This window comes from Rhipicephalus microplus, unplaced genomic scaffold (assembly GCF_043290135.1).
Source record: "Rhipicephalus microplus isolate Deutch F79 unplaced genomic scaffold, USDA_Rmic scaffold_348, whole genome shotgun sequence".
NCBI classification, from domain to species: Eukaryota; Metazoa; Arthropoda; class Arachnida; order Ixodida; family Ixodidae; genus Rhipicephalus; species Rhipicephalus microplus.
In genome coordinates, this window is record NW_027464915.1 from 37,501 (window position 1) to 52,500 (window position 15,000).

Below are 15,000 nucleotides of genomic sequence, written 5' to 3' on the forward strand. Positions count from 1 at the left end.
CCCACTCTGGGACAAGCCCCTGTCAGGGGGACTTGCACCGTCGCAAACACCCGAGAACGTCGCCTCCCATACACCACATTTCCCGACCGCCTGCAAGGACGGGGGATTCGGTGCTGGGCTCGGTCCCGTTTCGCTCGCAGCTACTCGGGGAATCCCTGTTGGTTTCTTTTCCTCCGCTTAGTGATATGCTTAAATTCAGCGGGTTGTCTCGCCTGATCTGAGGTCGACAGCGGATACATTCGCTTCCATCAACTTCCTGCACGACCGCGTGCGCTCGCCCTACCAAGTGCGCCCGCAACCCTGTACAGGGCCACTTCTTCACAAGGCTGGCAATCGGCTTCCCCGCTGCACGCGTGCGGCGCACAACCGGTGTGACGTGGAAGTGACGGGACACGTTCGTAAACCCATCGCGAACCGAGTACGACGCCCTACCAAGTGCGCCCGCAACCCTGTACAGGGTCACATCTTCACAAGGCTGGCAAGCGGCATTCCGCTGCGCGCGTGCGTCGTCCGAGCAGTTGCGTGATAAACGACCGTGTCGAAAGCCCAAACACCGCCGAGGCCAGTCGCCGCCGCCGCAAGGGCAGCCACGCAGCCTGGCGAGAGGCATCGTCTCGTGTAGCGTCGCCCCCGCCCCAACTGGAGTGGCCCAGTTTTTTGAACGGGACGGGAACTGCGAAGCACTTAGACCGACGGCGGACTACGACGAGAACGCCTTAAGCTTCGCCAACGTTTCGCCAACTCGTGCGGGAGACTTTTTCCGCTTCGCGGCAAGTCGTCGCGCCGTGCTCTCCGCATCAACCGCGTACGCAGCGAACCGCAAACGTCGGGCGCAGCCTCCTCACCTCCCTGCGCTTTGCGCGCGAACGTTCCCTGTTCGCGCGGCAAAGCCTGGAGGAGGCACGGCCCCGCAGCGTGTTCGAGCGCCCGGTCTACGGGACACCCTGCTTACTTCGAGGGCAACAAGCGCAACGCAAGGCTGCGATCTCGCGCACTTTGCGCACGGCTGGAGAAGCTTTGCTGGCCGGCTTTCGCTCCTCGTGTTTACCGTGCGTTAAAGTTGCGCGTCCGTGGCTCTCGCAGCTCTTGCGCGCCCGGTCGCAGAGAGGAGTACGCAACCTCGACCGCACTTTCCCTGCAGGCTTCCTTCCGACTCGAAGTCCTGCGGCGGTCTCAACGAGGTGCCACATCCTCAATGCAGTCGGTCGCCCCCGTTTCGGTTGGGCTCTGGCACGACGGTCGCCACCGTCTCGCCCTTGAGTGGCCGCTGTTGGCGCTCGCTGTGAGGTGTTCAGCGTGCTGTCCGTGTTGCCGACGCGGTCAAAACGAGTCGACGGCTCACGTTCCCTTGTGCGCCGAAGGCTCTCTTGATATGTGATCCGACCCTCAGACAGACGAAGCCAAGGGAAGACCCAAGGCCGCAATGTGCGTTCAAAGAATCAGTGCTCAGTGTGTCCTGCAATTCACACCAAGTCTCGCAGCTGGCTGCGTTCTTCATCGACCCGAGAACCGAGTGATCCACCGCTTAGAGTCGTGAAAAAGTGTTTGTTCAATTCCGTACAGTCAAAACCAAACGTTTCTGGCACTCGGCCAAACAGTGGCCAAGAAGGGCGCTTTTCAGCGCACGCTTGGACTCCAAAACTCTGCCGCGCCTTTTTCGGCTGCCGCAAATCGAGCAAACGGTGTGTTTCGGACGGCGTTTCGCTTCCGCTACTTGCGAGTGCTTTCGTGGTCCACCCCTCTATAAATACTCGGGAGGCGTCGAAGCCGGTTCTCCAAGCCGGACCCGTAGGTATCGTTGTGTGCTCGCTCTCATTGGCCCGCCTAACCAGAAAATGCCTGCGGTACACCCATTTGGATAAGAGTGCACGCAGATGCGGGCCTCGACGGCTACACATTTCCTCGGGCGGCCGCCTCCCGGCCTCCGTGGAGCGCGGGATGCACGGTCCCATCGACAAGCCTCTCCCGTTTTTACCGTGGCGTCGCGGTTCACCACGGCGGGCGGGTCGGTCTCCTCCGCATAAAAAGGGGGACCCCCGCTTTTTGTTCCACGAAATCGCACAAGCTTTTTTCGCATCCACGGTTTGCCACCGCACACCAAAATGCCGATCCGGCTGCCTACTTTAGCCAACAGGTGGAGCCAGGCGCGCCGTACTTGCGCGGCACTTCCCACGTCCACCGAAGTCGGTGCCAAGGACCACTTTCGGCGCCGGAGCCGCGTACGAGCCTACTCGAGGCGGAAGAACGAAGCCAGCAAGGGCCTGGCCGCAAGTGCGTTCAATTGTCGGGACGTCCAAGTCCCTCGTTCTTCCGTGCTTCCTCTTTCGGCAAGTCGTTGCGGCACCTTCCCAAAGCGCGCAGACCCGCTAATCGCGACGAGCGCGACGTGGCCGTGCCGCCTTTCCCTCGGCAGCAAGCAAAACGCCTGGCAACGTCGACGCTCCCCTAACCGCGATCTCGCACCGTGTTTCGTGTGGCGAATTCAAAAGCCGGCCGGCGCTGCTGCAACCATTACGGTCGGTACGCATACGCCGCGGAGGGCGGGACGGTCATCGGAGCGTGCGGTTCCTCCATCGAGTACTGCGCACCTCGGCCGTCGCATCGCCGTGCCATGACCGGCCGCGCGTCAACGCGAACCGGTGCCAGCGAGATCCCTCGCCTGCAAGAACCGACCGGCAGCCTCCGTCACCCGAGGACGCGGAGGCGCTTGCCGCGGACGGCGGGACGGTATGCACTGGTGCACAGCGGACCCGTCACATCGCCAGTTCCTTGACCGACCGCCGACGCTTGTGCCGTTCCTCTCGTACTTGGCAGTCGCCGCGCGATTGTCGGGTCTCGTTCTTGCACGCTCGAACGGTCGGGAGGGCACTCGGCTGGCGTTTCGGGAACGCGCAGCCTCGCCTTCTACCGACGTAACCACGACTCGCCGTTCGCGCTCCGCCGCTCCTGTTTACAGTACTAGGCGGTCCCGCAGCGGTCGGGTCGCGCATTTCGAGCGCTTCGAGCCACGGTGCAGTGGCGGGTCGAAAGCCGACCTATGAGTGCGTTGCGCCGTTTGTACCCGCGTCCGCCACCTGGCCGACCGTCCAAGGTCGCGGTGTTGGCGTCCGCTGGGCGCAACAATTTGTCACGGGGTGCCGCTCCACATTCAGGCAGCCCCGTGGGGAAAAGCCGACCCCGCGTCCAAACGGGGTCAGCGGCAGAAAGTGTCGGGCGCAGACGCAGCTGAGGCGCTCACCCTTCACAATCCGTTAATGATCCTTCCGCAGGTTCACCTACGGAAACCTTGTTACGACTTTTACTTCCTCTAAATGATCAAGTTTGGTCATCTTTCCAACAGACCGGCGCAACCGAAAGGCCGCGCCGGACATCGGTCCGAAGACCTCACTAAATCATTCAATCGGTAGTAGCGACGGGCGGTGTGTACAAAGGGCAGGGACGTAATCAACGCGAGCTTATGACTCGCGCTTACTGGGAATTCCTCGTTCAAGGGGAACAATTGCAAGCCCCTATCCCAATCACGAAAGAAGTTCCACGGGTTACCCAGTCTTTTCAGACAGGGATAAAGACACGCTGCTTCCTTCAGTGTAGCGCGCGTGCGGCCCCGGACATCTAAGGGCATCACAGACCTGTTATTGCTCTGTTTCGTGCGGCTAGGAGCCGCTTGTCCCTCTAAGAAGGTTGTAAGGTGCTGGGAACCCCGCACCTATTTAATAGGCTAGAGTCTCGTTCGTTATCGGAATTAACCAGACAAATCGCTCCACCAACTAAGAACGGCCATGCACCACCATCCACCGAATCAAGAAAGAGCTCTCAATCTGTCAATCCTCCCAGTGTCCGGGCCGGGTAAGTTTTCCCGTGACGGAAGGGCACCACCAGGAGTGGAGCCGCAGGCTCCACTCCTGGTGGTGCCCTTCCGTCAATTCCTTTAAGTTTCAGCTTTGCAACCATACTTCCCCCGGAACCCAAATACTTTGGTTTCCCGGAAGCTGCCCGCCGAGTCATTTGAGTAACTCAGGCGGATCGCTGGTTGGCATCGTTTATGGTCAGAACTAGGGCGGTATCTGATCGCCTTCGAACCTCTGACTTTCGTTCTTGATCAATGAAAACATTCTTGGCAAATGCTTTCGCAGTAGTTCGTCTTGCGACGGTCCAAGAATTTCACCTCTAGCGCCGCAATACGAATGCCCCCGTCCGTCCCTCTTAATCATTACCTCGTATTCCAAAAACCAACAGAACAGAAACGAGGTCTTGTTCTATTATTCCATGCAAGTTTATTCAGGCGACTCGCCTGCGTTGAGCACTCTAATTTTTTCAAAGTAAAAGCACCGGCCATCTCGAGGCACACAATGAAGTGCACCAAGAAAGAACCGGCATGATGTTCAGTCCGAGCCGTCGCATCGGGTAGATGCACTACTCGTCTGGAACTGAGATCCAACTACGAGCTTTTTAACCGCAGCAGCTTTAGTATACGCTATTGGAGCTGGAATTACCGCGGCTGCTGGCACCAGACTTGCCCTCCAATTGATCCTCGTTAAAGGATTTAGAGTGTACTCATTTCAATTACGGGGCCTCAAAAGAGTCCCGTATTGTTATTTTTCGTCACTACCTCCCCGTGCCGGGAGTGGGTAATTTGCGCGCCTGCTGCCTTCCTTGGATGTGGTAGCCGTTTCTCAGGCTCCCTCTCCGGAATCGAACCCTGATTCTCCGTTACCCGTAACAACCATGGTAAGCAAGTAACCTACCATCGAAAGTTGATAAGGCAGACACTTGAAAGAAACGTCGCCGGCTCGTGGCCATGCGATCAGCACAAAGTTATCCAGAGTCACCACACAATACGGGCCGAAACCCGATCGATCTTGGTCTAATAAAAGCACCCGTTACCCAAAGGGCTCCAGGCTCACTGCATGTATTAGCTCTAGAATTGCCACAGTTATCCAAGTAGGAAGAAACGATCTAAGGAACCATAACTGATTTAATGAGCCATTCGCGGTTTCGCCTTATTTCGGCATGTACTTAGACATGCATGGCTTAATCTTTGAGACAAGCATATGATTACTGGCAGGATCAACCAGGTAATCGTTCGACTGCGCGTCCGTCCTCGCCCTCGGCGGGCCGGACGCAGTCTGTGTGCGGCGGAGGCCACCTTCAGGCGCCCCAACACGCTTATTTTGCACTCCGAGATGACGGCGTTCGAGCTCGCTACGGCACAACCTTCCCGAAAGACGAGTGGGAGCCGTGCGGCAAGAAGCACGTTCATGCTCGCTCTTTTTCGTTGCATCGACTCGGTCGCGCCGTGCGGGTTGCCCAAGCCCGCTGCACTGTCGGTGGACCGGCCGGAACTAGCAACGGAGCCGAGACTGCAAAGCCGCCAGACGACGGGTCACGCCCGCGTCTTCGGCGCTTTCGCATCTGAATCGCCCGAGGACGACACGGAACACACCTCGATATCGTGGTAAAACGGCACCGTCCGACAACCAGCCCCTAACGCATCAAGCGGATGAGGCTGCAGACGACTGCCGTGGATTCCCCTGGAGCAGACCCGAGGACACGCTTGACGAGGCCGAAGCCCGCCGCATATCAGACACCCGGTCGCTTTCGCGTACGCCGCTCACGAGAACCCCCACATAATAGCAGCGATAAGTACCCAGACCTCCTTGGGCCCTAATACGAGCGTACTCGAGAAAATTTCACCGCGGGTGTGCCCCGAAACGTGTGGCATGTTGAGCGTGCCACAAGTCTACGTCGCTCTCAAACCCGCCGAGGTCGTAGAATTTGCGACCCTACTCACGAAATTCCCACCGAGGATACGGCCGCAAACGTACCGCACCTTGGGTAGGCCACGAGTTTGTGCAACACTACGCTGACGGCACAGCACCGAGGTCGTGCGCGCACGCACGGGAAAATTCCGCCGCGGTTTCTGCCGAAAACGTGAGGCACCACGACTCTCCGCAAGTTCGCGTCGACTGCGAAAGACCGAAGTCGTGAACGACGTGTCCGCTACTCGCCGCCGACACGCTGGACACCAAACGTACAACGACTCGACGGCGTCGTAGAGGCCCACGACGCGGTTTTCCTTAACGACGTCTCGGCGTGGCACCGACAGGTTAGAACGGCCGACCAACGTTCCCTGTCCGCCGTTCGGCTCAGTCGAAGGGCTCGGCGACTTCGGCAACGCTGCGAAGCCGCACGGTGACGCACGCCATGTCCCCATTTTTTTTTTTCTTTCTGCGTCTGCCGGGGTGCCCCTATAATAGCAGCGATAAGCACCCAGACCGCCGTGGGTCGCTCGCCCCGGCTGACGTGGTTTTTCGTACTCCTGCGGCGGTCGCCGTCAAGCACGTCCAAATACGCTACTTTCGTGGGCGCATTCACGCTCTTTCGCTTCGCCGGAGTGCCAGCACTCACTCTGCCAAAAACGGCGAACATCCGAGCGGCGGTTCCCACTTTTGCGTCGGCGTCGCAAACCCCGCCCCGGCAGACGAGGTTTGCCGTACTCGTGCGACGGTGGCCGGCGGGCACGTCGAAAGACGCCGATATCGTGCGCGAATTGGCGCACCTTGGCTTCACCGGAGTGCCGCCACTGACTCCTCCAAAAACGGCGAAGATCCGAGCGGCGCTTCCCACTTTCGCATCGGCGTCCCGAACTCCGCCCCGGCTGACGCGGTTTACCGTACTCGTGCGACGGTCGCCGGCGAGCACGTGGAAAGACGCCGATATCGTGCCCGAATCGGCTCCGTTCGGCTTCGCCGGAGTGCCAGCACTGGCTCGGCGAAAGACGACGAACATCCGAGCGACGGTTCTCACTATTGCGTACGCGTCGCAAACCCCGCCCCGGCAGACGCACTTTGCCGTACTCGTGCGACGGTCGCCGGCGAGCACGTAGAAAGACGCCGATATCGTGCCGGAATCGGCCCCGTTTGGCTTCGCCGGAGTGCCAGCACTCACTCGGCCACAAACGGCGAACATCCGAGCGGCGGTTCCCACTTAGCCGTCGGCGTCCCGAACTCCGCCCCGGCAGACGCGGTTGCCGAGCTCGTGCGACTAGCGACCGCGAAGCCGTCTCGCGACGCCGCTTTCGTGCGCGGCTCCCACTGCGACCTGGGTCACCCGAGGTCGACGAGCAAAAAAGAATGTCGAAAAAAATTTTTTTTTTTTTTTGCGTCTGCCGGGGTGCCCCTATAATAGCAGCGATAAGCACCCAGACCGCCATGGGTCGCTCGCCCCGGCTGACGTGGTTTTTCGTTTTCCTGCGGTGGTCGTCGTCAAGCACGTCCAAACACGCCACTTTCGTGGGCGCATTCGCGCTCTTTCGCTTCGCCGGAGTGCCAGCACTCACTCTGCCAAAAACGGCGAACATCCGAGCGGCGGTTCCCACTTTTGCGTCGGCGTCGCAAACCCCGCCCCGGCAGACGAGGTTTGCCGTACTCGTGCGACGGTGGCCGGCGGGCACGTCGAAAGACGCCGATATCGTGCGCGAATTGGCGCACCTTGGCTTCACCGGAGTGCCGCCACTGACTCCTCCAAAAACGGCGAAGATCCGAGCGGCGCTTCCCACTTTCGCATCGGCGTCCCGAACTCCGCCCCGGCTGACGCGGTTTACCGTACTCGTGCGACGGTCGCCGGCGAGCACGTGGAAAGACGCCGATATCGTGCCCGAATCGGCTCCGTTCGGCTTCGCCGGATTGCCAGCACTGGCTCGGCGAAAGACGACGAACATCCGAGCGACGGTTCTCACTATTGCGTACGCGTCGCAAACCCCGCCCCGGCAGACGCACTTTGCCGTACTCGTGCGACGGTCGCCGGCGAGCACGTAGAAAGACGCCGATATCGTGCCGGAATCGGCCCCGTTTGGCTTCGCCGGAGTGCCAGCACTCACTCGGCCACAAACGGCGAACATCCGAGCGGCGGTTCCCACTTAGCCGTCGGCGTCCCGAACTCCGCCCCGGCAGACGCGGTTGCCGAGCTCGTGCGACTAGCGACCGCGAAGCCGTCTCGCGACGCCGCTTTCGTGCGCGGCTCCCACTGCGACCTGGGTCACCCGAGGTCGACGAGCAAAAAAGAATGTCGAAAAAAATTTTTTTTTTTTTTTTTGCGTCTGCCGGGGTGCCCCTATAATAGCAGCGATAAGCACCCAGACCGCCATGGGTCGCTCGCCCCGGCTGACGTGGTTTTTCGTTTTCCTGCGGTGGTCGTCGTCAAGCACGTCCAAACACGCCACTTTCGTGGGCGCATTCGCGCTCTTTCGCTTCGCCGGAGTGCCAGCACTCACTCTGCCAAAAACGGCGAACATCCGAGCGGCGGTTCCCACTTTTGCGTCGGCGTCGCAAACCCCGCCCCGGCAGACGAGGTTTGCCGTACTCGTGCGACGGTGGCCGGCGGGCACGTCGAAAGACGCCGATATCGTGCGCGAATTGGCGCACCTTGGCTTCACCGGAGTGCCGCCACTGACTCCTCCAAAAACGGCGAAGATCCGAGCGGCGCTTCCCACTTTCGCATCGGCGTCCCGAACTCCGCCCCGGCTGACGCGGTTTACCGTACTCGTGCGACGGTCGCCGGCGAGCACGTGGAAAGACGCCGATATCGTGCCCGAATCGGCTCCGTTCGGCTTCGCCGGATTGCCAGCACTGGCTCGGCGAAAGACGACGAACATCCGAGCGACGGTTCTCACTATTGCGTACGCGTCGCAAACCCCGCCCCGGCAGACGCACTTTGCCGTACTCGTGCGACGGTCGCCGGCGAGCACGTAGAAAGACGCCGATATCGTGCCGGAATCGGCCCCGTTTGGCTTCGCCGGAGTGCCAGCACTCACTCGGCCACAAACGGCGAACATCCGAGCGGCGGTTCCCACTTAGCCGTCGGCGTCCCGAACTCCGCCCCGGCAGACGCGGTTGCCGAGCTCGTGCGACTAGCGACCGCGAAGCCGTCTCGCGACGCCGCTTTCGTGCGCGGCTCCCACTGCGACCTGGGTCACCCGAGGTCGACGAGCAAAAAAGAATGTCGAAAAAAATTTTTTTTTTTTTTTTGCGTCTGCCGGGGTGCCCCTATAATAGCAGCGATAAGCACCCAGACCGCCATGGGTCGCTCGCCCCGGCTGACGTGGTTTTTCGTTTTCCTGCGGTGGTCGTCGTCAAGCACGTCCAAACACGCCACTTTCGTGGGCGCATTCGCGCTCTTTCGCTTCGCCGGAGTGCCAGCACTCACTCTGCCAAAAACGGCGAACATCCTAGTGGCGGTTCCCACTTTTGCGTCGGCGTCGCCAACCCCGCCCTGGCATACGCGGTTTGCCGTACTCGTGCGGCGGTGGCCGGCGGGCACGTCGAAAGACACCGATATCGTGCGCGAGTCGATGCTTCTTGGTCTCGCAGGAGGGCCGCCACTCACTCCTGCAAAAACGGCGAAGATCCGAGCGGCGCTTCCCACTTTTTCGTCGGCGTCGCAAACCTCGCCCCGGCAGACGCGCTTTGCCGTACTCGTGCGACGGTCGCCGGCGAGCACGTCGAAATACGCCGATATCGTGCCCGAATCGGCCCCGTTTCGCTTCGCCGGAGTGCCAGCACTCGCTCGGCCAAAGACGACGAACATCCGAGCGACGGTTCCCACTATTGCGTACGCGTCGCGAACCCCGCCCCGGCAGACGCGGTTTGCCGTACTCGTGCGGCGGTGGCCGGCGGGCACGTCGAAAGACGCCGATATCGTGCACGAATTGGCGCTCCTTGGCTTCACCGGAGTGCCAGCACTCACTCGGCCAAAAACGGCGAACATCCGAGCAGCGGTACCCACTTAGCCGTCGGCATCCCGAACTCCGCGCCGGCTGACGCGGTTGCCGAGCTCGTGCGACTAGCGACCGCGAACGCGTCTCGCGACGCCGCTTTCGTGCGCGGCTCCCATTGCGACCTGGGTTACCCGAGCTCGACCAGCAAAAAAGAAGGTCGAAAATTTTTTTTTTTTTTCTGCGTCTGCCGGGGTGCCCCTATAATAGCAGCGATAAGCACCCAGACCGCCGTGTGTCGCTCGCCCCGGCTGACGTGGTTTTTCGTACTCCTGCAGCGGTCGCCGTCACGCACGTCCAAATACGCCACTTTCGTGGGCGCATTCGCGCTCTTTCGCGTCGCCGGAGTGCCAGCACTCACTCTGCCAAAAACGGCCAACATCCGAGCGGCGGTTCCCACTTTTGCGTCGGCGTCGTAAACCCCGCCCCGGCAGACGCGGTTTGCCCTACTCGTGCGACGGTCGCCGGCGAGCGCGTCGAAAGACGCCGATATCGTGCGCTAATTGGCGCTCCTTGGCTTCTCCGGAGTGCCGCCACTCACTCCTCCAAAAACGGCGAAGATCCGAGCGGCGTTCTCCACTTTCGCATCGGCGTCCCGAACTCCGCCCGGGCTGACGCGGTTTACCGTACTCGTGCGACGGTCGCCGGCGGGCACGTCGAAAGACGCCGATATCGTGCCGTAATCGGCCCCGTTTGGCTTCGCCCGAGTGCCAGCACTCACTCGGCCAAAAACGGCGAACATCCGAGCAGCGTTTCCCACTTTCGCATCGGCGTCCCGAAGCCCGCCCCGGCAGACGCGGTTTGCCCTACTCGAGCGACGGTCGCCGGCGATCACGTCGAAAGGCGCCGAATTCGTGCACGAATCGATGCTTCTTGGTCTCGCAGGAGGGCCGCCACTCACTCCTGCAAAAACGGCGAAGATCCGAGTTGCGCTTCCCACTTTTTCGTCGGCGTCCCGAACTACGCCCCGGCTGACGCGGTTTACCGTACTCGTGCGACGGTCGCCGGCGGGCACTTCAAAATACGCCGATTTCGTGGGCGCATTCACGCTGTTTCGCTTCCCCGGAGTGCCAACACTCACTCTGCCGAAAGCGGCGATCATCCGAGCGGCGGTTCCCACTTTTGCGTCGGCTTCGCAAACGGCGCCCCGGCAGACGCGCTCGTGCGACGTACTCGTGCGACGGTCGCCGGCGAGCACGTCGAAAGACGCCGATATCGTGCTCGAATCGACCCCGTTTCGCTTCGCCGGAGTGCTGCCAGTCACGGCGCAGAAAACGGCGAACAAGTGTTTTTTTTTTTTTTTCCTAGAATTTGTGTTATAGAAGGCACATTTGATATCGGACGATAATTTTCAACTTTATCACGCGCACCGATTTTCGTGTAGAGGTTTGCAAGTTTATGGGAATTTCTCCACTTGGAATAATGCGATTTAGTAGTACTACGAGAACTTCATGGATGTACTCAAGGGTACGGGGCAAGTCAGTTACGTCAACACCTGCAGATTTTTTACACTTCAAACTGAAAATTGTTGGTTGTGAGTCCTCGTGTGATATTAAAGGCCGATTCGCTAACACATAGAACAAAGAAAGAAAGGAAGAAAAAACGCCCGCGCTCGCTCAAGAAACCTGGGTTCGCAACAAGTGGCAACAACAAGCAACCGAGCGAGTGCGCCAAAACCCGTGGCGGCCGAACAAACGCGAAGTCCCAACCGCGTCAGCCGGGGCGGCACGGGACAGGAAAAATCACTTCAGCCGGGGCGGCGGGGCACCGAATAAACCTCGTCACCTCGTCGCAGGATAAAAGAGGAAACAAAAAGTCTAAACAGCGTCTGCTGGAGCGAATGCGTAATAAAACAACAACAACAACAAAAAAAAAAAACACCCGCGCTCAAGAAGTCTGCAATCACCACAAAAGGCGACTGTGACCGAGCAGCGTCAGCCGGGGCCGTGCGGAAACGGAAAAACCGCGACTACCGGGGCGTCGAGGCACCGAAAAATCCACTTCAGCCGCGGCGAAAAAAAAAAACAAAAAGAAAGACGGAGGGGGGGGGGGGAACCACGTCTGCCGGGGCGAAGGAAAAAAAAAAAACGCGTCTGCCGGGGCGAGCCCGGGTGCGGCACCACCGGGAAAACTGTGGCAAACAGACATGGCGATCGAGTGAGTGGGCCGCCAGCCAGGCTCAGCCAAAAAGTGCAAAGTCCGAACTGCGTCAGCCGGGGCGGCAAAAACCACGTCAGCCGGGGCGGCGCAAAAAACCGCGTCTGCCGGGGCGGCACGAAACCGCGTCAGCCGGGGCGGCGCGAAAACTGCGTCAGCCGGGGCGAAAGAAAAAAAAAAAAAAAAACGCGTCTGCCGGGGCGAGCCCGGGTGCGGCACCACCGGGAAAACTGTGGCAAACAGACATGGCGATCGAGTGAGTGGGCCGCCAGCCAGGCACAGCCGAAAAGTGCAAAGTCCGAACCGTGTCAGCCGGGGCGGCAAAAAACCGCGTCAGCCGGGGCGGCGCAAAAAACCGCGTCTGCCGGGGCGGCACGAAACCGCGTCAGCCGGGGCGGCGCGAAAACTGCGTCAGCCGGGGCGAGCCCGGGTGCGGCACCACCGGGAAAACTGTGGCAAACAGACATGGCGATCGAGTGAGTGGGCCGCCAGCCAGGCTCAGCCAAAAAGTGCCAAGTCCGAACTGCGTCAGCCGGGGCGGCAAAAAACCGCGTCAGCCGGGGCGGCGCAAAAAACCGCGTCTGCCGGGGCGGCGCGAAAACCGCGTCTGCCGGGGCGGCGCGAAAACTGCGTCAGCCGGGGCGAAAGAAAAAAAAAAACGCGTCTGCCGGGGCGAGCCCGGGTGCGGCACCACCGGGAAAACTGTGGCAAACAGACATGGCGATCGAGTGAGTGGGCCGCCAGCAAGGCTCAGCCAAAAAGTGCTAAGTCCGAACTGCGTCAGCTGGGGCGGCAAAAAACCGCGTCTGCCGGGGCGGCACGAAACCGCGTCAGCCGGGGCGGCGCGAAAACCGCGTCTGCCGGGGCGGCACGAAACCGCGTCAGCCGGGGCGGCGCGAAAACTGCGTCAGCCGGGGCGAGCCCGGGTGCGGCACCACCGGGAAAACTGTGGCAAACAGACATGGCGATCGAGTGAGTGGGCCGCCAGCCAGGCACAGCCGAAAAGTGCTAAGTCCGAACTGCGTCAGCCGGGGCGGCAAAAACCGCGTCAGCCGGGGCGGCGCGAAAACCGCGTCTGCCGGGGCGGCACGAAACCGCGTCAGCCGGGGCGGCGCGAAAACTGCGTCAGCCGGGGCGAGCCCGGGTGCGGCACCACCGGGAAAACTGTGGCTAACAGACATGGCGATCGAGTGAGTGGGCCACCAGCCAGGCTCAGCCAAAAAGTGCTAAGTCCGAACTGCGTCAGCCGGGGCGGCAAAAACCGCGTCAGCCGGGGCGGCGCAAAAAACCGCGTCTGCCGGGGCGGCACGAAACCGCGTCAGCCGGGGCGGCGCGAAAACTGCGTCAGCCGGGGCGAAAGAAAAAAAAAAACGCGTCTGCCGGGGCGAGCCCGGGTGCGGCACCACCGGGAAAACTGTGGCAAACAGACATGGCGATCGAGTGAGTGGGCCGCCAGCCAGGCACAGCCGAAAAGTGCCAAGTCCGAACTGCGTCAGCCGGGGCGGCAAAAAACCGCGTCAGCCGGGGCGGCGCAAAAAACCGCGTCTGCCGGGGCGGCACGAAACTGCGTCAGCCGGGGCGGCGCGAAAACTGCGTCAGCCGGGGCGAGCCCGGGTGCGGCACCACCGGGAAAACTGTGGCAAACAGACATGGCGATCGAGTGAGTGGGCCGCCAGCCAGGCTCAGCCAAAAAGTGCCAAGTCCGAACTGCGTCAGCCGGGGCGGCGCAAAAAACCGCGTCTGCCGGGGCGGCGCGAAAACCGCGTCTGCCGGGGCGGCGCGAAAACTGCGTCAGCCGGGGCGAAAGAAAAAAAAAACGCGTCTGCCGGGGCGAGCCCGGGTGCGGCACCACCGGGAAAACTGTGGCAAACAGACATGGCGATCGAGTGAGTGGGCCGCCAGCAAGGCTCAGCCAAAAAGTGCCAAGTCCGAACTGCGTCAGCCGGGGCGGCAAAAAACCGCGTCTGCCGGGGCGGCACGAAACCGCGTCAGCCGGGGCGGCGCGAAAACCGCGTCTGCCGGGGCGGCACGAAACCGCGTCAGCCGGGGCGAGCCCGGGTGCGGCACCACCGGGAAAACTGTGGCAAACAGACATGGCGATCGAGTGAGTGGGCCGCCAGCCAGGCACAGCCGAAAAGTGCTAAGTCCGAACTGCGTCAGCCGGGGCGGCAAAAACCGCGTCAGCCGGGGCGGCGCAAAAACCGCGTCTGCCGGGGCGAATGCAAAAAAAACAAAGAAAAAAGCCCGCGCTTAATCAAAAGAAAACAAAGAAAAAAGCTTGCGCTTAATCAAAAGAAAACAAACAAAAAAAGTTCGCGCTTAAGCCTGGCGGTGGAACCACCGGGGCAAACAGACCTGGCGATCGAGTGAGTGGGCCGCCAGCCGGGGTGAGCCAAAAAGTGCAAAGTCGGAACCGCGTCAGCCGGGGCGGCGCGAAAACCGCGTCAGCCGGGGCGGCGCAAAAACTGCGTCAGCCGGGGCGGCACGGAAAAACGAAAACCGCGTCAGCCGGGGCGGCACGGAAAAACGAAAACCACGTCAGCCGGGGCGACATCAAAATGAGGAAAAAAAAAAAAAACTGCCTTAGGACACCTGCGTACACTTTCATGCGTTTGGGCATATCTCTCTGTAACACGCGCGCCCCTCGTTACGCGCGGCACTCTGTTTTCTCCGACACCCATATTTCGGCGGCATGTGGCACGCGCGCCCGTCCCTACGCACGGCACACCGCAGTGCTTTCTCGATATTTTTCTTTTCCTCCAACACCGTCATCTATAGGCTTTTAGTGACCTGTTGCTCGTGGCAAAAGTTCGCTAGCTCTGACACCTCTTGCATGCGCACCGTTTTTGCGCACGGTGCTATGCCGCAAAGCACGGCAGTCGCATGCGTTTCTCTCAGGCACCTCTTTTTTGACACAACGCTGTGGTGCTTAGAAACACACCCGCCGCTTTTGCGCACAGAACTCCACCGTACAGCACGGTAGTCACGTTTGTTCCACACGAACAGCAGTGTGCATCGTGCTACGACACTTTGAAAGCTTTTTCTTCCGAGTCTCGACCGCGCTGTTCCTT

General features: G+C 60.8%; 3 non-coding genes across 3 annotated transcripts in view; all 3 read right to left on the bottom strand.

Annotated features, from left to right (window-relative positions):
* Positions 1 to 226, bottom strand: part of LOC142793937 (large subunit ribosomal RNA) — a 3,958-nt gene extending 3,732 nt beyond the window's left edge. Inside the window, exon 1 of the ribosomal RNA XR_012891942.1 lies at positions 1 to 226. This exon is cut by the window's left edge and continues 3,732 nt beyond it. This is a non-coding gene — a ribosomal RNA (large subunit ribosomal RNA).
* Positions 227 to 1,380: 1,154 nt separating this feature from the next.
* Positions 1,381 to 1,533, bottom strand: LOC142793941 (5.8S ribosomal RNA). Its single transcript, XR_012891946.1, has one exon. It is a non-coding gene; the product is annotated as a 5.8S ribosomal RNA (ribosomal RNA).
* A 1,719-nt stretch (positions 1,534 to 3,252) lies between these two features.
* Positions 3,253 to 5,078, bottom strand: LOC142793935 (small subunit ribosomal RNA). The gene has a single exon (XR_012891940.1). It is a non-coding gene; the product is annotated as a small subunit ribosomal RNA (ribosomal RNA).
* Between the last annotated feature and the right edge of the window lie 9,922 nt (positions 5,079 to 15,000).